The sequence below is a fragment of the Anomaloglossus baeobatrachus genome, chromosome 12 (assembly GCF_048569485.1).
Source record: "Anomaloglossus baeobatrachus isolate aAnoBae1 chromosome 12, aAnoBae1.hap1, whole genome shotgun sequence".
NCBI classification, from domain to species: domain Eukaryota; kingdom Metazoa; phylum Chordata; class Amphibia; order Anura; family Aromobatidae; genus Anomaloglossus; species Anomaloglossus baeobatrachus.
Genome location: NC_134364.1, coordinates 134,278,148 through 134,301,183, shown reverse-complemented (window position 1 = coordinate 134,301,183; position 23,036 = coordinate 134,278,148). Strand labels below are relative to the sequence as shown.

The window sequence follows — 23,036 nt, the reverse complement described above, 5'->3', positions numbered from 1 at the left end:
CGAACAGGATTCGGACAGTCCACTTACCTGTGGAAGTGCGCCTTAGAAGTATCCATCAGCGGCGTCCTGCCGAAAAAGTTGAAGATCCGCCATCTTGGCCCGAAAGTTTCCCGCTCGAATCGTCTTCCCTGAGCAGTGAAGGCGCGAAAAGTTAAGCCCCGCCCCCGGAAGGAGAAGTGCGAAGAGAAAACTAAGGGGGAAGCGGAAGAACATGTCGGCACCGAACGCAGACGATGGGATGGCGCAGGCCGCTGGAGCGGCGGCGCCCGACGGCGGGGATGCGGTGGTACCTGCTCCGGCCACATGAGCAGAGGGGGCCGCGGGTCCGGTGGTCGCTCAGGTAATGCCGATCTCCCTGCCCTATGTGCCCGGTGCAACCTGGCTACCCCAATATGACGGGAAGCCTGATACCTTGCAGGCTTTCCAGAAGAAGATATGCTCGGTTCTCGACCTGTATGCCATGACTGGCAAGCAGCGTGCGGTGGTAGACCGGGGCGGCTGAGCAGGAGACGGAAACCTGGGCTGACGCGGACCGGGCCTCCGTGACCACTATCTTTGAAAAGCTCCAGGCCGCCTTTGAGACTCGCACCGCGGCCGAACTCCGGATGCAATTTTACCTCTGTCGGCAGCGGTCAGCAGACAGCATCAGGGATGCCTTACGTTTGCAGACGGCTCTCCGAACCCTGAAGCGGGTAGATACCATCAGCGAGGCCGATAGCAACAAGATGTTGGTGGAACAGTTCTTACGGGGCCTGGGGTCTGCCGAAGATCGCAAGCAACTGCGGCTGTGGACCCTTGAGCACCCTGACCTGGACTTTGCCGTAGTGAAGGAGCGAGCAATCAAGGCCCTGCAGCCGCTGGAGGTTAACCCCCCCGGATGCGGCCCCCTGGCCGGCCGCCACCGCTCCTGTTGCGGTACTACCTCCACTGCTGACCCTACCGGCCCCGGCTGCGCCCGCTGGGGCGAGGGACGAGCTGGCCAACAAGGTGCAACGCATGAATGAGTACCTCGCCCGGGTGATCGAATGTGGCTGTTGCAGCAAGATGTCAGGTGTAGCATATACAGTGCCTACAAGTAGTATTCAACCCCCTGCAGATTTAGCAGGTTTGATAAGATGCAAATAAGTTAGAGCCTGCGAACTTCAAACAAGAGCAGGATTTATTAATAGATGCATAAATCTTACAAACCAACAAGTTATGTTGCTCAGTTAAATTTTAATAAATTTTCAACATAAAAGTGTGGGTCAATTATTATTCAACCCCTAGGTTTAATATTTTGTGGAATAACCCTTGTTTGCAATTACAGCTAATAATCGTCTTTTATAAGACCTGATCAGGCCGGCACAGGTCTCTGGAGTTATCTTGGCCCACTCCTCCATGCAGATCTTCTTCAAGTTATCTAGGTTCTTTGGGTGTCTCATGTGGACTTTAATCTTGAGCTCCTTCCACAAGTTTTCAAATGGGTTAAGGTCAGGAGACTGACTAGGCCACTGCAACACCTTGATTTTTTCCCTCTTGAACCAGGCCTTGGTTTTCTTGGCTGTGTGCTTTGGGTCGTTGTCTTGTTGGAAGATGAAATGACAACCCATCTTAAGATCCTTGATGGAGGAGCGGAGGTTCTTGGCCAAAATCTCCAGGTAGGCCGTGCTATCCATCTTCCCATGGATGCGGACCAGATGGCCAGGCCCCTTGGCTGAGAAACAGCCCCACAGCATGATGCTGCCACCACCATGCTTGACTGTAGGGATGGTATTCTTGGGGTCGTATGCAGTGCAATCCAGTCTCCAAACGTCACGCGTGTGGTTGGCACCAAAGATCTCGATTTTGGTCTCATCAGACCAGAGAACCTTGAACCAGTCTGTCTCAGAGTCCTCCAAGTGATCATGAGCAAACTGTAGACGAGCCTTGACATGACGCTTTGAAAGTAAAGGTACTTTACAGGCTCGTCTGGAACGGAGACCATTGCGGTGGAGTACGTTACTTATGGTATTGACTGAAACCAATGTCCCCACTGCCATGAGATCTTCCCAGAGCTCCTTCCTTGTTGTCCTTGGGTTAGCCTTGACTCTTCGGACAAGCCTGGCCTCGGCACGGGTGGAAACTTTCAAAGGCTGTCCAGTCCGTGGAAGGCTAACAGTAGTTCCATAAGCCTTCCACTTCCGGATGATGCTCCCAACAGTGGAGACAGGTAGGCCCAACTCCTTGGAAAGGGTTTTGTACCCCTTGCCAGCCTTGTGACCCTCCACGATCTTGTTCAGGACAGCAGTATTGCGCAATAGGGTCACCATATGCGAAAAAAATTCTTTCAAATTTAACTTTTAATTAAATTATTCATAAAATTGAGGATAATCCTCACTGACAAACAGACAAACAATACAAGAATAGGTTTGGCCCCTCCTACTTTTCAAGAGTTCAATGCAAACCACAAGTAGATTATTACCGCTAATATAAAGTGGAACTTTTTGCCCATAAATCAGGTGCCAGTTTCATAAAGTCCACTGATAAATAAAGAATTGGAATTATCTCACCAAATTCTGATATACCACATATTAAATTCGAATGGGTTCAGGCATCCTCCTGGCGGAACCTCATGATTATGAAATTGTACCTTCCAACGCGTTTCGTTAGAAAAGCAAACTCATCAGGGGAGCTTATAATTGTGGCAATTACATCTCAGATCTCATAAATAATGAGTCCAAAAAGTTCATCATATGCTGAAACAAAACATATATAGAGTAACAATAAGTATCAGCATATCAATGGTTAATCACACAATCATATGTGGAGAAACTCACCAAAGATCATAGACTCAAAACAGGAGTCATATGTGCGGTCAATCCAATTCAGGTCCCACAAGCCATGGACCTCACTTGCAATGGCATGCTGAAATACATTTATAGATAAACAGACATCAGCATGTCAGGAACGATTCATTCCATGACAGCATGCAGACAGAGCAGGGGGATTCACCACATGGCAGGAGCGGCCGTGCTTCTCGCTCTAACAAGAGAGCCACCGCAGACTGTCAGGGTTTAAATGTTCCCACCCTGCACCAGCGTGTGACGTGGTTTCCGCCCATTCCGGTCACATGACCGCAGAGGAGCACACCACGTCATGATGTTCACACTGTAGCCGTGGTGATGTGCACCTCCCCTCAGCAAATCATGTGACAGAACGTCACACAAACAAGGGAAACAGCCCGATATTAAACTGCAGGCACACAATATCATTCCGGCTTGCATGCAGATTCAAAGAATCGTCCAATCCTCCAGCATTCATTCACAAGTAATCACTAGGAGCAGGGCCGTATTTACCATTAGGCACCCGTGGTCCGGTGCCTAGGGCGGCAGATTGTGAGGGGCGGCACCTTCTGGCAGCAAAAAAAAAAAAAAAAAAAAAATTTTTTTTTTTTTTTTTTTTACATTTTTTTTTTTGTGGCCGCCGAGCACAGGGAGCTGATTGACCCCGGAACTGCCGGCGCCTGCACTTCCGGGGTCACAGGCGCGTGCCAATCAGCTCCTTCCTCTGTGCTGCGTCCACTGCTGTGTGGACGTCACATGCAGAGCTCACAGCAGGACGCCGCGGAGGACGCCGTGATGGAAGCCGGTGTCAGAAGAGGATACTCACGTGAGCCAGGAAGATGGCGGCGGGCACTGGAGCAGGTAAGTGGATTCATAAGGAGCGTGGGAGTGTCTCTAATGCAGACCAGAGATCTGCGCATGCGGGGGGGGGAGGCGGCAAAGGCAGATACTGGAGGGAGGCAGAGGCTGAGACTGGGGGGAGGCTGGAGGGAGGCAGAGGCTGAGACTGGGGGGAGGCTGGAGGGAGGCAGAGGCTGAGACTGGGGGGAGGCTGGAGGGAGGCAGAGGCTGAGACTGGAGGGAGGCAGTGGCTGAGACTGGGGGGAGGCTGGAGGGAGGCAGAGGCTGAGACTGGAGAGAGGCAGAGGCTGAGACTGGGGGGAGGCTGGAGGGAGGCAGAGGCTGAGACTGGAGGGAGGCAGAGGCTGAGACTGGGGGAGGCTGGAGGGAGGCAGAGGCAGAGACTGGGGGGGGGGCTGGAGGGAGGCAGAGGCAGAGACTGGGGGGAGGCTGGAGGGAGGCAGAGGCTGAGACTGGGGGAGGCTGGAGAGAGGCAGAGGCTGAGACTGGGGGGAGGCTGGAGGGAGGCAGAGGCAGAGACTGGGGGGAGGCTGGAGGGAGGCAGAGTCAGAGACTGGGGGCAGGCTGGAGGGAGGCAGAGGCAGAGACTGGGGGGAGGCTGGAGGGAGGCAGAGGCTGAGACTGGAGGGAGGCTGAGACTGGGGGGAGGCTGGAGGGAGACTGAGGCTGAGACTGGGGGGAGGCTGGAGGGAGGCTGAGGCTGAGACTGGAGGGAGGCTGAGGCTGAGACTGGGGGGAGGCTGGAGGGAGGCAGAGACTGGGGGGAGGCTGGAGGGAGGCAGAGACTGGGGGGAGGCTGGAGGGAGGCTGAGGCTGAGACTGGAGGGAGGCAGAGGCTGAGACTGGAGAGAGGCAGAGGCTGAGACTGGGGGGAGGCTGGAGGGAGGCAGAGGCTGAGACTGGAGAGAGGCAGAGGCTGAGACTGGGGGGAGGTTGTTGGGAGGCAGAGGCTGAGACTGGAGGGAGGCAGAGGCTGAGACTGTGGGGAGGCTGGAGGGAGGCAGAGGCTGAGACTGGGGGAGGCTGGAGGGAGGCAGAGGCAGAGACTGGGGGGAGGCTGGAGGGAGGCAGAGACTGGGAAGAGGCTGGAGGGAGGCTGAGACTGGGGGGAGGCTGGAGAGAGGCAGAGGCTGAGACTGGGGGAGGCTGGAGGGAGGCAGAGGCAGAGACTGGGGGGAGGCTGGAGGGAGGCAGAGGCAGAGACTGGGGGAGGCTGGAGGGAGGCAGAGGCAGAGACTGGGGGGAGGCTGGAGGGAGGCAGAGGCAGAGACTGGGGGGAGGCTGGAGGGAGGCAGAGGCAGAGACTGGGGGGAGGCTGGAGGGAGGCAGAGGCTGAGACTGGGGGGAGGTTGGAGGGAGGCAGAGGCTGAGACTGGAGGGAGGCAGAGGCTGAGACTGTGGGGAGGCTGGAGGGAGGCAGAGGCTGAGACTGGAGAGAGGCAGAGGCTGAGACTGGGGGGAGGCTGGAGGGAGGCAGAGGCTGAGACTGGAGAGAGGCAGAGGCTGAGACTGTGGGGAGGCTGGAGGGAGGCAGAGGCTGAGACTGGGGGAGGCTTGAGGGAGGCAGAGACTGGGGGGAGGCTGGAGGGAGGCAGAGGCAGAGACTGGGAAGAGGCTGGAGGGAGGCAGAGGCTGAGACTGGGGGGAGGCTGGAGAGAGGCAGAGGCTGAGACTGGGGGAGGCTGGAGGGAGGCAGAGGCAGAGACTGGGGGGAGGCTGGAGGGAGGCAGAGGCAGAGACTGGGGGGAGGCTGGAGGGAGGCAGAGGCAGAGACTGGGGGGAGGCTGGAGGGAGGCAGAGGCAGAGACTGGGGGGAGGCTGGAGGGAGGCAGAGGCTGAGACTAGGGGGAGGCTGGAGGGAGGCAGAGGCTGAGACTGTGGGGAGGCTGGAGGGAGGCAGAGGCTGAGACTGGGGGGAGGCTGGAGGGAGACTGAGGCAGAGACTGGGGGAGGCTGGAGGGAGGCAGAGGCAGAGACTGGGGGGAGGCTGGAGGGAGGCAGAGGCTGAGACTGGGGGGAGGCTGGAGAGAGGCAGAGGCTGAGACTGGGGGGAAGCTGGAGGGAGGCAGAGGCAGAGACTGGGGGGAGGCTGGAGGGAGGCAGAGGCAGAGACTGGGGGGGAGGCTGGAGGGAGGCAGAGGCAGAGACTGGGGGGAGGCTGGAGGGAGGCAGAGTCAGAGACTGGGGGCAGGCTGGAGGGAGGCAGAGGCAGAGACTGGGGGGAGGCTGGAGGGAGGCAGAGGCTGAGACTGGGGGGAGGCTGGAGGGAGGCAGAGGCTGAGACTGTGGGGAGGCAGAGGCTGAGACTGGGGGGAGGCTGGAGGGAGACTGAGGCAGAGACTGGGGGGAGGCTGGAGGGAGGCAGAGGCTGAGACTGGGGGAGGCTGGAGGGAGGCAGCGACTGGGGGGAGGCTGGAGGGAGGCAGAGGCAGAGACTGGGAAGAGGCTGGAGGGAGGCAGAGGCTGAGACTGGGGGGAGGCTGGAGAGAGGCAGAGGCTGAGACTGGGGGAGGCTGGAGGGAGGCAGAGGCAGAGACTGGGGGGAGGCTTGAGGGAGGCAGAGGCAGAGACTGGGGGGAGGCTGGAGGGAGGCAGAGGCAGAGACTGGGGGGAGGCTGGAGGGAGGCAGAGGCAGAGACTGGGGGGAGGCTGGAGGGAGGCAGAGGCTGAGACTAGGGGGAGGCTGGAGGGAGGCAGAGGCTGAGACTGTGGGGAGGCTGGAGGGAGGCAGAGGCTGAGACTGGGGGGAGGCTGGAGGGAGACTGAGGCAGAGACTGGGGGGAGGCTGGAGGGAGGCAGAGGCAGAGACTGGGGGGAGGCTGGAGGGAGGCAGAGGCTGAGACTGGGGGGAGGCTGGAGAGAGGCAGAGGCTGAGACTGGGGGGAAGCTGGAGGGAGGCAGAGGCAGAGACTGGGGGGAGGCTGGAGGGAGGCAGAGGCAGAGACTGGGGGGGAGGCTGGAGGGAGGCAGAGGCAGAGACTGGGGGGAGGCTGGAGGGAGGCAGAGTCAGAGACTGGGGGCAGGCTGGAGGGAGGCAGAGGCAGAGACTGGGGGGAGGCTGGAGGGAGGCAGAGGCTGAGACTGGAGGGAGGCTGAGACTGGGGGGAGGCTGGAGGGAGACTGAGGCTGAGACTGGGGGGAGGCTGGAGGGAGGCTGAGGCTGAGACTGAAGGGAGGCTGAGGCTGAGACTGGGGGGAGGCTGGAGGGAGGCAGAGACTGGGGGAGGCTGGAGGGAGGCAGAGGCAGAGACTGGGGGGAGGCTGGAGGGAGGCTGAGGCTGAGACTGGAGGGAGGCTGAGGCTGAGACTTGAGGGAGGCTGAGGCTGAGACTGGAGGGAGGCTGGAGGGAGGCTGAGGCGGAGACTGGGGCAGGCTGAGGCTGGGGGGGAGGCAAAGGCTGAGACTGGGGAAGAGAGGCTGATGCTGAGGGAAGATAGAGGCTGATGCTGGGGGAGAGAGGCTGATGCTGGGGGAGTGGGAGAGAGGGGCTAATGCTAGAGACAGAGGACAAGGGATGAGGGATAGTGCAATGACAAAATCGATTGGGTGGGGGGAGTGTAAGGACTCAGAATAAGAGGGGGCAGCATTGGGAGCTCATTGTGAAGAAGGGGCAGCATGTGTGGGATCAGTATGGAGTGGAGCAATGTAGGGGAGTCAATATCAAGAGTGGGGTAGTGTGTGTGTGGGGGGTCTCAGCATAAGCGTTAGTGTGGTGGTCTTAGCATGAGTGGGGCAACATGAAGGTCTCATTATGGAAAAGAGGAAGGCAGCATTAGGAGCTCATGGAGAGGGACAGCATGCATGGGACATTGTGAGAAGGGGGCAGCATGCATGGGACACTGAGGAGGGGGCAGCATGCATGAGACATTGTGAGAAGGGGGCAGCATGCATGGGACACTGAGGAGGGGGCAGCATGCATGAGACATTGTGAGGAGGGAGCAGCATGCATGGGACATTGTGAGGAAGGAGCAGCATGCATGGGACATTGTGAGGAGGGAGCATCAAGCATGAGACATTGTGCGGAGGGAGCAGCATTCATGGGACATTGTGAGGAGGGAGCAGCATGCATGGGACATTGTGAGGAGGGAGCAGCATGCATGGGACATTGTGAGGCGGGAGCAGCATACATGAGACATTGTGAGGAGGGGGCAGCATGCATGAGACATTGTGAGGAGGGAGCAGCATTCATGGGACATTGTGAGGAGGGAGCAGCATGCATGGGACATTGTGAGGCGGGAGCAGCATACATGAGACATTGTGAGGAGGGGGCAGCATGCATGAGACATTGTGAGGAGGGAGCAGCATTCATGGGACATTGTGAGGAGGGAGCAGCATGCATGGGACATTGTGAGGAGGGGCAGCATGCATGGGACATTGTGAGGAGGGAGCAGCATGCATGGGACATTGTGAAGAGGGGGCAGCATGCATGGGACATTGTGAGGAGAGAGCAGCATGCATGGGACATTGTGAGGAGGGGGCAGCATGCATGGGACATTGTGAGGAGGGGGCAGCATGCATGGGACATTGTGAGGAGGGGGCAGCATGCATAAGACATTGTGAGGAGGGAGCAGCATGCAAGGGACATTGTGAGGAGGGGGCAGCATGCAAGGGACATTGTGAGGAGGGAGCAGCATGCATGGGACATTGTGAGGAGGGGGCAGCATGCATGGGACATTGTGAGGAGGGGGCAGCATGCAAGGGACATTGTGAGGAGGGGGCAGCATTCATGGGACATTGTGAGGAGGGGGCAGCATGCATGGGACATTGTGAGGAGGGGGCAGCAAGCATGGGACATTGTGAGGAGGGTGCAGTATGCATGGGACACTGTGAGGAGGATGAAGCATGCATGGGACACTGTGAGGAGGGGGCAGTATGCATGGGACACTGTGAGGAGGGGGCAGCAAGCATGGGACATTGTGAGGAGGGAGCAGCATGCATGGGACATTGTGACGAGGGAGCAGCATGCATGGGACATTGTGAGGAGGGGGCAGCATGCATGGGACATTGTGAGGAGGGGGCAGCATGCATGGGACATTGTGAGGAGGGGGCAGCATGCATGGGACATTGTGAGGAGGGGGCAGCATGCATGGGACATTGTGAGGTGGGGGCAGCATGCATGGGACATTGTGAGGAGGGGGCAGCATGCATGGGACATTGTCCTCACATCATGCTGCTCCCTCCTCACAATGTACAGATCATATTTCATAATCGAGGAAGGTGTGGTGGATATACAGTAGTTTATAAGGGAGGGCAGTGTGGTGTTTATTAGGGGCAGTGTCACAGTCACAGTATATAAGTGGGGACGGTGTGGTGGGAATATTTTATACTCATGCTATGTTTTGATGTGCCTGTGGTGATTCCCATTGGGGGGGGGGGTTCGTTTCTTATTGATACTTTTTAAAGTGTGCTACAGAGTAGATCTGCCTTAAACAGATGTCGTGTGCGAAAACTCAGTTTTACGTTGTCACTAAGGGGCGCGACCACTTAAAGTGCCTAGGGCAGCACAAAGGCAAAATACAGCCCTGACTAGGAGGGTATTGTTTGTACAGAACAGACTGCTCATGACTCAGTGATTTATATCCGCTTATTTTGAACAGTCGGTTTCACCAGTGTATATCACAAGCAGTATAATGGTGATTGCATACCATACTCAAAAGGTCACAGCCATACCACCACAATAATCAAAGTCATGCCCGTGGAGAACAAAAGCCCCACTTTAGAAGGATGTCACCCAGAAATATGGGGACCTCAAAAAAGCTCAAAATCAATATTATACTCAAAGGGCAAAATAGCAAAGGGGCTCCGATGTCATACTAATAGTCAGATTAAAATATCCTACTGAAGAGCTAGCAATAAATTGTGCCCATATCGATCACAGCAAACCTCCAAAACCTATGAGGTACATCAGGGGAACCTTTAAGAATACCAATCAGAAATAGAATTAGAAACCGCCACATAGATATTAGCCTGACCCTACTTAAACCAAATTTCAGGGATGGCCCTACCTATCACGTGGGGGTCGGCGCCGTAAGACAGAACGATGTGTGGGCGCCCCCACTCGGCCGACGTCTCACCCTCCTAACTAAGCTCACCCTACAACACCACTAAATAAAGGGTGCGAAAGAGAGTTCTTCATTTAAACCATTAGGATGAAGTGTTTTCAACCAGAAGATCCATCTGGATTCTTGCTGCAACAGTCTCTTATCCCAGTCCCCTCCTCTAGGTGGAGGCCTGATGTGATCGATACCCTGAAATTTCAAAACAGTGGGGTCTCCATTGTGTACTTTATTAATGTGCCTCGCCAATGATGTATCATTATTAAGTCTAATGTCCCTCAGATGTTCTCCTATCCGTCGTCTTAGTTCCCTGCGAGTTTTACCTACATACTCCATATTGCATATACAGGTCGCCTTATATATCACACCTCGTGTTTTACAATTAATAAACGACCGGATGTCATACTCTTTCTTGGTCACTTGACTGTGGAATTTGTTTCCCACTATGATGGAGTTACAGGCAATACATCCGTCACATCTAAAACAACCCTTCAACGTTGGTATAGCCTCAAAAGGATTTTTTGGGGCGAGATAGCTGTGAACCAGCCGGTCCTTCAGCGATCTCGCTCTCCTATACGTAACGGATGGCCTGTCTGTAAGAAGGTCTCCTATATCACCATCCATTTTCAATATGGGCCAATACTTCTCAAGGATGTCTCTTACATCCCCCGCTCCATTGTTGAAAGTTGTTATAAATCTCATCACATCCCTTCCCTCGTCCTTCACCAATTTTTTAGGGGGGTATAGAAGATCCGTTCTTTTGACCTTCTTTATGTCAGCAGCCGCTCTACTTATCACTTGTTCTGGATATCCTCTTTCAAGAAATCTTTTCTCTAGATCTTTAGACTGGTTTTTGAAATGCAATTCATCAGAGCAGTTCCTCCGAATTCTGGCGAACTGTCCCTTAGGGATGCCCCTCTTCAAACTCAGGGGGTGACTGCTTTCCCATTTTAGTAACGAGTTAGTTGAAGTCGGTTTACGATAAGTACTCGTTACCAGGTTGCCTCCCGAGTCTTTCTCGATCAAAAGGTCCAAAAAGGATCATTTTGACTTATTCATCTCAAAAGTGAAAAAGAGACCCAAGTCGTTTTTATTCAAATCATCCATAAACCTCTTTAGTCCAGCTTCATTGCCTTTCCACACCATAAAAATATCATCAATGAATCTATACCAGATTCCGATGTTCTCATTGATGGACTCACGGTCCTCTCTGAAGACCACTGTTTCCTCCCACCAGCCCAGGAGCAGATTTGCGTACGACGGGGCACAGGGGCTCCCCATCGCTGTGCCCCTGAGCTGGTGGAAGGTGTGGCCATCAAAGGAAAAAACATTGTGTGTCAGGCAAAACTTGAGGATATCCATGATAAAACCAGTGTGTTCTTCACACTGTATTCCCCTGCCCTTCAAAAAATATTGGGCCGCCGACAAACCCAAGTCATGGCGTATGGACGAGTACAAGGATTCAACATCAATACCCACAAGGAGCGTCTCTTCCTCAAATGTAAGTCCTTCCACTTTTCTCAGCAGGTCAGTTGTATCTGACAGATAAGAGTCCAAGCCTAAAACAAATGGCTTAAGGATGTTATCCAGATAAACACCAAGATTCTGTGTCAGATTATCGACACCAGAAATTATAGGTCTACCTTTCAGGGGGTTAGTCCCTTTATGCAGTTTGGGTAGGCTGTAAAATGTAGCCATCACTGGGTGCCTTGGGAGGAGGAAGTCAAACTCAGACTTACTGATCAGTTTCTTCTCCAGAGCAGTCAGGAGAATCAATCTCAAATCCTTCCAATACTGTTGTGATGGATTGGACTTCAGTCTCAAATAACTATTTTTGTCCCCTAAGATGTTATAACACATTTCAAGATATTTTTCTCGATCCATCACAACAGTGTTCCCCCCTTTGTCAGATTGCTTAATAATTATATCAGTCGCCTTCCCCAAAGCGTTAAGACTCACCATCTCCTCCTTAGTCAGATTAAATTTTACCTTATGGTTGGGTTTCAACCTTTCCAACTCCTGAGAGACAAGGTTACAAAAGACATCAATTGCACTGAGATCATTCTGGATTGGTGGCATTCTAGTACTCCTCAGTTTGAGATCTGTGAAGGGACCCTGACCCGTTAATTCAGGTCCCATCACATCCAAACTATATAGGAGTCGGACATCTTCCAGGATGTCATCCTGAATACCTAGATCAGTGCATGTCTTTTTGTTATCCCTAATGAAGTATTTCTTCCACTTCAGTTTCCTAATGAAGAGATTGAGGTCCTTAACGCTTTCAAAGCCATTGTAATCTGTCGTCGGCACAAATGAGAGACCCTTACTAAGCACACTTAATTCGATGGTGGTAAGTACCCTGTTGGAGAGGTTAACTACTTGCTGGTGTCCGGAGGATTCTGATAACCTCCTCGGTTCGTTCGATTTCTGAGGAAATATTCCCTCGGCTCTAAAAAATGGCCACTCTGATAAGGTTGATTAAACCTGCCCCTCCCATTCCCAAAGTTCTTTTTCCTTCTACCTCTAGCTCCTATATTTCTCCCTTCGGAATCAGATACATCAGTATCCGTTGTGGAGCACTCTGTCTCACTGGGTTTCACAAAACGTGGCGGGGCAAAGTTATATATTTTATTTTCCCTAAAATCTTGCAGATCTCTATTATAGAATTTATGTTTTTTATCTTTCAAATGATACTGATATTTTTCAATTGTATTCTGCAGAACTTTTTCTTTACCTGAAAATTCTGATTCTTTTGAAAAAGTATTAGTCATTTCTATCTGTTCTTTAAGTGCTATCTCTAGATCTGCAAGATTCTTTTTCTCTTCATCTAAGAGTAAGGTCATCAACCTTAGAGAACTCTCAGTGGCTTCTTTCTCCCATTTTGCAGCCAGTTCCTGGCTTCTATATCGGTAACCCGGCTGAAGGGAGATCCTCAGATGCCTAGGGACAATCCTATCACGAAGATAAACCTCCAGAGACTGTACTTCCCACCAAGAAGCTGTCCTGTTTTTGTAAATTTTAGTTAGTTCACGAAAAGCCCCATTAAGGGTAGGAGTATATTTTTTCTGTACGAAAGTTTTCTCTGAGAAAACATCCTTTGCTTCATTTGCCCAGGAGCCCATATCAATACCTGTACTCAGGAAGCCCGCCATACCAAATCAATATATTAAATAGCCACTGGGTTAAATACACAGATTAACAGTTCAGGACAGCAGTATTGCGCAATAGGGTCACCATATGCGAAAAAAATTCTTTACAATTTAACTTTTAATTAAATTATTCATAAAATTGAGGATAATCCTCACTGACAAACAGACAAACAATACAAGAATAGGTTTGGCCCCTCCTACTTTTCAAGAGTTCAATGCAAACCACAAGTAGATTATTACCGCTAATATAAAGTGGAACTTTTTGCCCATAAATCAGGTGCCAGTTTCATAAAGTCCACTGATAAATAAAGAATTGGAATTATCTCACCAAATTCTGATATACCACATATTAAATTCGAATGGGTTCAGGCATCCTCCTGGCGGAACCTCATGATTATGAAATTGCACCTCCCAACGCGTTTCGTTAGAAAAGCAAACTCATCAGGGGAGCTTATAATTGTGGCAATTACATCTCAGATCTCATAAATAATGAGTCCAAAAAGTTCATCATATGCTGAAACAAAACATATATAGAGTAACAATAAGTATCAGCATATCAATGGTTAATCACACAATCATATGTGGAGAAACTCACCAAAGATCATAGACTCAAAACAGGAGTCATATGTGCGGTCACGATCTTGTCTCTGATGGCCTTGGAATGCTCCTTTGTCTTTCCCATGTTGACCAAGTATGAGTGCTGTTCACAAGTTTGGGGAGGGTCTTAATTAGTCAGAAAAGGCTGGAAAAAGAGATAATTAATCCAAACATGTGAAGCTCATTGTTCTTTGTGCCTGAAATACTTCTTAATACTTTAGGGGAACCAAACAGAATTCTTGTGGTTTGAGGGGTTGAATAATAAATGACCCTCTGAATAAACTTTTCACAATTTAAAAAAAAAAAAATAAAAAAAGAAATAACCTTTTTTTTTTGCTGCATTTCACACTTCCAGGCTGATCTACAGTCCAAATGTCACCATGCCAAGTTACTTCCGAATGTGTAAAGCTGCTAAATCTGCAGGGGGTTGAATACTACTTGTAGGCACTGTAGCTGTACCTACTCCATCCTGACACATCTAAGGGCAATATATACCATATTTTTCGGATTATAACATGCACTTTGCCTCCCAAAAATTTGGGAGGAAAGTGAGGGGTGCGTCTTATAATCTGAAGGTAGCTTACTGGGGGTGCTGGAGAGGGGTCGCAAGGGGCCGGGGAATTGCTTCGGTGGCTGAGCTGTTGCGGGGTCTGGTCTGCGGAGGCTGGTACTGGGGCGTGTGTGCAGTGTCAGCAGCTGCTGTGCGGGGTCTCCGGCTGCTGCAGAGGCTGCGCGGGGTCTGCGCGTGGTCTCCGGAGGCTGGTGCTAGGGCTACTGCGAGGGGTCTCCGGTGGCTTTACTGGCACTGCGGGTCGGGCGGTGGGACTTCAAATAATGCCGCCTGGAGTTGGCGCGTGTGCAGTTGGAGCTCTCGGTTGAAGCTCTCATTTACGCAGGCGCCGCCTCCAGCCTATTGATCTCCCTCCAGTGGACTTCAGGAAGATGGTGCCCGGAAGTGGCGCTTGTGCAGATGAGATCTCGGCTTGCAAATGAGCCTAGAACTCAAGCTGTTCTGACTCCGGGCGCCTTTTCTTTGAAGCTCTCACCGTCCGCAGCCCGAACCCCGGCATGGCAGCACCAGCCTCCACCGCAGCCCGAGCTCCGGCCTCCGCCGTAGCAGCAGCCACCACAGCCCGAGCCAAAGTACAGCTGCCCCAGCACGGCAGCACCAGCCTCTGCCGCAGCCCCAGTCTCCGTCGCAGCCCCATCCTCCACTGGAGCCCCAGCCTCAGCACAGCCTCCTCCACCACCGCTACTGCCTCCTCCGGTAAGACACCACCAGATTACAAGACGGATGCCATTTTTTTTTTCACCTTTTCATGATCTGAATTTGGGGTCCATCTTATAATCCGGTGCATCTTATAAAATGAAAAATACGGTACTTATTTCCGTAAAAAGGTGGTGCTGAGGGTTAAAGACTAAATGGCTTATCGGCAATGGTTAGGAGGTTTTCCAATATGTGGCAGCTTATCAACCACTACAATTACCAAATGTTTCCTACCGCTAAGTTTCCACAATCAGCTTTTGATGAGTTTTTAATGCTGAATTTCTGCACCTATTATGTAAATTGGGTTACAAAGTTTTTTCATTGCATTTTTGTGTGCATTTTTTTACATACGTTTTTAGCCCCTTAACGACCCATGACTTACTGTCTACATCATGGATCGTGTGTGGTTTATCCCCACGCCCTGCCGTGGGCAGGCCGCGGCAATCCGCGTACATATCAGCTGTTTTCAATTGCTTCCATCCGCGATTATTAACCCCTTACATCTCGCTGCCAAAATCTGGCAGCGAGATGTATATGCGCGCCGCCATGACAGTGACTTACCCCGCCCCCATCCGAAGTCACGTGACATGATCACGTGACGTTCAGTGGTTGCCATGGTAGCACAGGGTCATGTGATGACGCCTGTAGCTAACATGTGTCACTTCCTCTCAATGCCGGAATACAGCCGACATTGAAAGTAAAGCACCATATCTGCAGATCTTAGCTGTGTAGCTGTGATCTGGAGACATGGCAGAGCGATCAGATTGCTGATTTCTATAGCCCCCTAGGGGGAGTAGTAAAATAAAACAAAAAGGTTAAAAAAAAGTTTAAAAAAAATAAAAAAACCTAAAAGTTCAAATCACCCCCCTTTCGCCCCATTGAAAATTAAAGCGTTAAAAAAATTAAAAATATACACATTTTTTATTGCCGCGTTCAGAAACGCCCGATCTATCAAAATATAAAATCAATTAATCTGATTAGTAAACGGCGTAGCGGCAAAATAATTCCAAACACCAAAATTACGTTTTTTGGTCGCCGCAAATTTTGCGCAAAATGCAATAACAGGCGATCAAAACGTAGCATCTGCGCAAAAATTGTACCATTAGAAACATCAACTCGAGACGCAAAAAATAAGCCATCATGGAGCCATAGATCAAGAAAAATGAGAACGCTACGGGTTTTGGAAAATGGCGCAAAGCATGCGCCACTTTTTTTGGACACGCTTGTAAATTTTTTTTAACCCCTTAAATACAAGCAAACCTATTCATGTTTGGTGTCTACAAACTCATACCGACCTCAGGGATCACACCGACAGATCAGTTTTACCATATAGTGAACACTGTGAATAAAATATCCCAAAAACTATTGTGCGATCACACTTTTTTTGCAATTTCTCCGCACTTGGAATTTTTATGCCATTTTTCAGTACACTATATGGTAAAACATATGGTTTCATTTAAAGATTGACAGAAAAATAAAAAAGTTACGGCTCTCGGAAGTAGGGGCGCAAAAAAACAAAACGGAAAAACGCAAAATGCCAGGGGGCTGAAGGGGTTAACAGTTTTGATGCTATGGTTTTTGTCACTTGTTAGTATGTCATGTTTTAAATAATGCTGCTTTTTACACTTCCTAGTTTCTGGTTTTGACAAAACTTTATTGATATATACAGTACAGACCAAAAGTTTGGACACACCTCTTTCAAAAAGTTTTCTTTATTTTCATGACTCTGAAAATTGTAGATTCACATTGAAGGCATCAAAACTATGAATTATCACATGTGGAATGAAATACTTAATAAAAAAGTGTGAAACAACTGAAAATATGTCTTATATTCTAGGTTCTTCAAAGTAGCCGCCTTTTGCTTTGATTACTGCTTTGCACACTCTTAGCATTCTCTTGATGAGCTTCAAGAGGTAGTCACCGGAAATGGTTTTCCAACAGTCTTGAAGGAGTTCCCAGAGATGCTGAGCACTTGTTGGCCCTTTTGCCTTCACTCTGCGGTCCAGCTCACCCCAAACCATCTCGATTGGGTTCAGGTCTGGTGACTGTGGAGGCCAGGTCATCTGGCGTAGCACCCCATCATTCTTCTTCTTAGTCAAATAGCCCTTACACAGCCTGGAGGTGTGTTTGGGGTCATTGTCCTGTTGAAAAATAAATGATGGTCCAAATAAACGCAAACCGGATGGAATAGCACGCCGCTGCAAGATGCTGTGGTAGCCATGCTGGTTCTGTATGCCTTCAATTTTGAATAAATCCCCAACAGTGTCACCAGCAAAGCACCCCACACCATCACACCTCCTCCTCCATGCTTCACGGTGGGAACCAGGCATGGGGGAACCAGGAACCAGTTCATCCGTTCACCTTTTCTGCGTCGCACAAAGACACGGTGGTTGGATCCAAAGATCTCAAATTGGGACTCATCGGACCAAAGCACAGATTCCGACTGGTCTAATGTCCATTCCTTGTGTTCTTTAGCCCAAACAAGTCTCTCCTGCTTGTTGCCTGTCCTTAGCAGTGGTTTCCTAGCAGCTATTTTACCATGAAGGCCTGCTGCACAAAGTCTCCTCTTAACAGTTGTTCTAGTGATGTGTCTGCTGCTAGAACTCTGTGTGGCATTGACCTGGTCTCTAATCTGAGCTGCTGTTAACCTGCGATTTCTGAGGCTGGTGACTCGGATAAACTTATCCTCCGCAGCAGAAGTGACTTTTGGTCTTGCTTTCCTGGGGCAGTCCTCATGTGAGCCAGTTTCTTTGTAGCATTTGATGGTGTTTGCCACTGCACTTGGGGACACTTTCAAAGTTTTCACAATTTTTCGGACTGATTAACCTTCATTTTTTAAAGTAATGATGGCTACTCGTTTTTATTTACTTAGCTGCTTTTTTCTTGACATAATACAAATTCTAACAGTCTATTCAGTAGGACTATCAGCTGTATATCCACCAGACTTCTGCACAGCGCAACTAATGGTCCCAATCCCATTTATAAAGAGAGAAATCCCACTTATTAAACCTGACAGGGCGCACCTGTGAAGTGAAAACCATTTCCGGTGACTACCTCTTGAAGCTCATCAAGAGAATGCCAAGAGTGTGCAAAGCAGTAATCAAAGCAAAAGGTGGCTACTTACAAGAACCTAGAATATAAGATATTCTCGTTCAGTTGTTTCACAATTTTTTGTTAGGTTTTTCATTCCACATGTTTTAATTCATAGTTTTGATGCCTTCAATTTGAATCTACAATTTTCAGAGTCCAGAAAATAAAGAAAACTCTTTGAATGAGAATGTGTGTCCAAACTTTTGGTCTGTACTGTACATATGTGGGGATTACATGCGTTTTTCATATCTTTCTGCCACAGAAATGCACTAAAGTTGGTGTGTTCCCGATCTATGGCATACAGTTATGTCACAGGGGTTCCTGCGCTGTATCCCCATGATCACTGCTGAGTGACTGGCTACTGCTACAGCTGGGACTGGGCTCTTACTGTCAGGAGTGATGTCTGTGCCATTCCTGTCAGTTTAACCCTCTAAATGTTGCGATCAATGCGATCACAGCATTCATGAGGTAGGGAGATGGATCGCTTAACCCCAGGAGATCGGGCCCCTGTAATGCGATGTCGGGGACCCGATCGCTGCCATATTAACAAAGGGTCATCACCATGACGACCTTGGGTTACTGAGCTATGGATCGCGTCACAGCCCATGCCGGATGCATGCTGTGAGATCAGCACTGAGACTTATAATCCTCTGCAGGGATTGAGCATTGCAGGGGATTATATCCGTGATCAGATCACTGAAAAATAGTGTCCCATAAAGGGACTAAGTAAAAAAGTTAAAAAAAGTTTTAAAGATTAGTAAAAAAATCTGAAAATAAAGAACAAAAAAATATTCAAACAAATATGTTATTGTGTGTAAAAAAAAGCCTCCTCAAACAAAAAAATACACATATTTGGTATTGCCGCATCCGTAACAACCTGATCTATAAAACTGTTACACTGGTTAACCCCTTCAGTGAACACGGTAAAACAAACTGTTGCAAAAACATTTTTTCATCATGTATCTGATAAAGAAGCAGAATAAAACGCGATCAAAAAGTCATGTACAGATAAAAATGGTAATGCTGAAAATGTCATCTTCTCCCACATAAAACAAGCTGCCATCCAGCTCCATGAGCAGAAAAATAAAAAAGTTATAGTTCTCAGAATACAGCAATGCAAAATCTGTTTTTTTGTTTTTTTTTGTATAAAATTGTCTTTATAGTGCAAAAACGGAAAAAAAACATAAAAAAAATATAAATTTGGTATCGCTGTAATCGTAGTGACCAGAAGAATAAGGCTATCCCATCACTTTTAGAGCACGGAGAACGGTGTAAAAAATAAAAAACAATCAAAAAACAATTCCTGAATTTCTGTCTTTTCTGGATTCTGCCTTACAAAAAGTGGAATAAAAAGCAATCAAAAAATATTATGTGGCCTAAAATGGTACCAATAAAAACTCCAACTCATCCCTCAAAAAACAAGTCCTCACATGACTCTGCTGGCAGACAAATAGAAAAACTATAACCTTCAAAATGCAGTGATGCAAACAATCTTTATTTTGTAAAAAGTGTTTTAGTGCGATAGTCGCCAAACCTAAAAAAACTATATAAACCTGGTATTACTGTAGTCGTACTAACCGGAGGAATAAATCCACCAAATCACTTATACCGAATGGAGAACGGTGTAAAAAATAAATATATAAAATCAATTCCTCCAGTGCTATTGAATTGTTCATTCTGCTTTTATAAGACCGCGCTACAGCGCGGCTCATATTTATCCTGCGCTTTACACTGAGCGCTTGCACCGCGTATTATGTGAAGGGTGGATTCCCACAATCAGGAATAGCAGCATTTTGGATGCAGCATGTTTTTGCGGCGTCCACACCACTGGAATGTGCAGTGCAAGCACAGTGGATGGCATTTATAGAAATTCCATGCCAACTGTACTTATTTTTCCGCAGTGTACACTGACATGTGGAACGGCTTCCCGTCCTGTCAATTCACACTGCAGAGACAAGAGTGTCCTCAACTGGGAAAACAGAGCAAAAGTCGACAGCTCCCCAAACCCTGATTGTGGGCAGGGGCAGCTGTGGTATTCTGCGGAGAACACTTGCATCTCTGCAGAGGAAGACACGTTACGTCTATAATGCAACGTGTGTAGATCATGGTCCCATATCCTAAATCTTTGAAAAACGTGATTCAGACAAAATTCCCAATGGTAAATTCATTGTAACGAGGCAGAGGGAGTCACTTTGGCCTCATGTCTGGCCTGTGGTCTGGCGGTGTCCATCTTTTTACACCTCTTGTTAGACGTGTCCAAAAGTGCGGTCATCAACAGTTTTGTTCACGTTTGAAAAGACGGACACCGCTGAGCAGAGGACAAACAGAGTCTGGAGTAACTCTTCTGCCTCATTAGTGAATGGATCCATCGCAGGTTTCACCTGAATCCCGTATTTCAGAGATGTAGATGGAAACCCCGATGTAAGTCATAGAGCACAGGATAAATGTGAACTGATCCAAAATGTTCTGTACCAAAATCTCCACCAAATAGCATTCAAGTCACAAAAACACAAGTCCCCAATCAGGTCCGTCATCGATTAATGGAAATATAGGGGGCTTCCACCTTACTGGTAGCACCAAGGCTCTGGAAAAACACTATGGCTCCCTCCTTTAAAAAAGAACTCAAGCAAAAGCCGCATTCCCAAATCCAAATGCCCCCTTCTCTTCTGAGTCCCACAATTTGCCTAAACCACAGCATCCACATGTTTGGCATTGTTGTAGTAAGGAGAGCCCGTACATATGTATGGGGTGCAGCTTTCCAGAAGCACGAACTGGGCGCAATGTACGGGCACTACAATGTACTGGGAACGGCAATGTACTGGTCACTACAATATACTGGGTACAACAAGAACATAATCACAATGCTTAATTCTGCAACATTCACTGAGTTTGACACCATGGATGTTTTTCAGAGACTAAATCGTCACTATACCAGTAGATGAAGTCCAAGAGGGGTGTAATTTCCAAAATTTGGTCACTAGAGGTGGATTTCTTATGTTCTGGCATTCAGGGGCTCTGCAAATGGAGTCCATAAACTATTCTAGGAAAATCTGTGCTCCAAAAATCAAATGGCGCTCCTTCCTTCCTGAGCCTTGTGGTGCGGCCAAACAGTACTGTACAGTCACATGTGGGGTATTGCCACGTTCAGGAGAAATTCTGAAACACAATATGGGGCACTTTTTACCTATTCCCCTTGTAAAGATTGGAAATCTCGGATTAAAACAACATGTTAGTGGTAAAAATGTAATTATTTTTTGTTCACTGCCCAATAGTATAACATTTTGGGACACACCTGTAGTGTCAATATGCTCACTACACCCCTGGATGAATTAATTGTGGTGTGCAGTTTCTAAAATGGGGTCACTTGTGGGGGGTTTCTGCTGTTCTGGCACCTCAGGGACTCTGTGTGATGTCTGCCTGGAACCACAGACTCGGACTGGCTGTAACAGACAGGCTAGAGAAAAGCCGCTCACAAAGCAGGACCCCGAGAACCTCGAAACCCTTAACCCCTATACAGGGATTTGGAATTACTGCAGGGCCCTGGAGATCACTACTTGTGGAAGGTTGAAGTCTAGAGGAGAGTAGTAGTCAGGCAGGGTCCAACCAGGAGATGCAGAACAGGGACAAAATTAGCAGACTATTCAGAAACCAGGCAGAGGTCAAATCCGGACCTGGCAGCGAGGTACAAAAATGGCAGACAGAAGGTGGAATTAGAAGGCTGTGGTGTCTTCCCATTGGCTGTAGCTGTATGGTGGTAACTTCAGCTGGAAGACACACTCCACCTACAGTCAGCCAGTGGTATTGCAAGTCCCAGGGAAACCCAGCTTAGTGGATGAGTGGAGCCTGCACCCACCAGAGCCACTGGCACCAACTCCTCCACTATCACCAGCACAGACCACGGCGGGAACACAGCGTCGCCTGGTGATCGAAGCAGAAGTCGCAGAAGCGGACTCTGGTGGGGATGTGACACTGCCAATGTGACAAGGCTCATGCAAACCATTCCAACTAAATCTGCACTCCAGTATAGCGCTCCTTCTCTTCTTCACTTTGTACTCTTCCTCAAAAGTAGTTTTCGACCACATATAAGGTACTGGTGTACTCAGGAGAAATTGCACAACAAATTATATGGTTCATTATCTCCTGTTACCCTAGTGAATTTCACAAATTTGCTGTTAACGCAATGTTTTTGAGGTTAAAAATGTATTTTTTTCACTAGAGATGAGCGAACCTGTGGTTCAAGCTTAAGGCTAAGTTCACACACTGCGTTTTTTTGACGCTGCGTTTTTGTGCGTTTTTGGCTGCTAAAAAATGCACAAAAACGCACCCACGTTGAAAAAACGCGTCAAAAAACGCATGCGTTTGTACCGCGATTTGGTACATTTTTTGCTGCGTTTTTGATCTCTGCGTTTTGCTGCGTTTTTCCAATGCATTGCATGGTGGGGAAAACGCAGAAAAACACAGGAAAGAACTGACATGTCCATTTTTTTTTTCAAGCTCAAAAACGCAGCTTAAAAAAAAAGTTGTGTGCGGACAGCAAAAATGAAAACTCATAGACTTTGCTGGGGAAGCCAAGCCATGCAGTTTTGAGGCCAAAAACGCACCCAAAAAACGCGCAAAAACGCACTGTGCGCACATAGCCTAAAAGTTCGGGTTTGGAAACAGACTGGGAAAATAAACAAAGGTCAGGTTCGAAAACAGACTACAAAAATGCAGTTCGGGTCCAAAGTTTAAGTTACGAATGCAAACCACTCAAGCGAGCAGCGATGTGCTTGCATATGAGTGATGCTTAGCTCTGTGCGAGCCGTGTGCGGTGTGTGAACGGCTCGTACTGGGGGTAAAATCAGCGTGATCAGGTGTAATATGCACACACATGTACCCTGGAAGTTATGCGTTTATGGCTGGCTGCATGTGAGTGGAGACACGAACTGCCCAATTAAAGACTTCCATTAAGGTTCCGATCAAGTCAGGGTCACAAACCGAACCTTATCTAAGGTTCAACTCTGCCCTCCAAACTGCACTCCAAAGGTTCACTCATCTCTAGTCTGCGCACATCACGTAATGAAGCGAGCCTGTGCATTCCGGTCATTTTTTCACACATGACACATTCGAGCACCCACGATACTCAGCCGAGCACCACGAGTACCTGAGCACCCCGATGTAGTGCCGAGCACACGCGCTCATCACTAGTAAACGGGCATCTCCATTAGGTGACAT

General features: G+C 49.1%; 1 protein-coding gene and 1 long non-coding RNA gene across 4 annotated transcripts in view; one reads left to right on the top strand and one right to left on the bottom strand.

The window, feature by feature from the left end:
- The window catches only part of GANC (glucosidase alpha, neutral C), a 594,745-nt gene that overhangs the window by 379,259 nt on the left and 192,450 nt on the right, over nucleotides 1–23,036 (top strand). The window lies entirely within an intron of this gene.
- LOC142257974 (uncharacterized) lies at nucleotides 2,662–3,051 on the bottom strand. Its single transcript, XR_012727686.1, has 3 exons — nucleotides 2,971–3,051; nucleotides 2,796–2,883; nucleotides 2,662–2,714 (listed from the first exon to the last, which is right to left on the bottom strand). It is a non-coding gene; the product is annotated as an uncharacterized LOC142257974 (long non-coding RNA).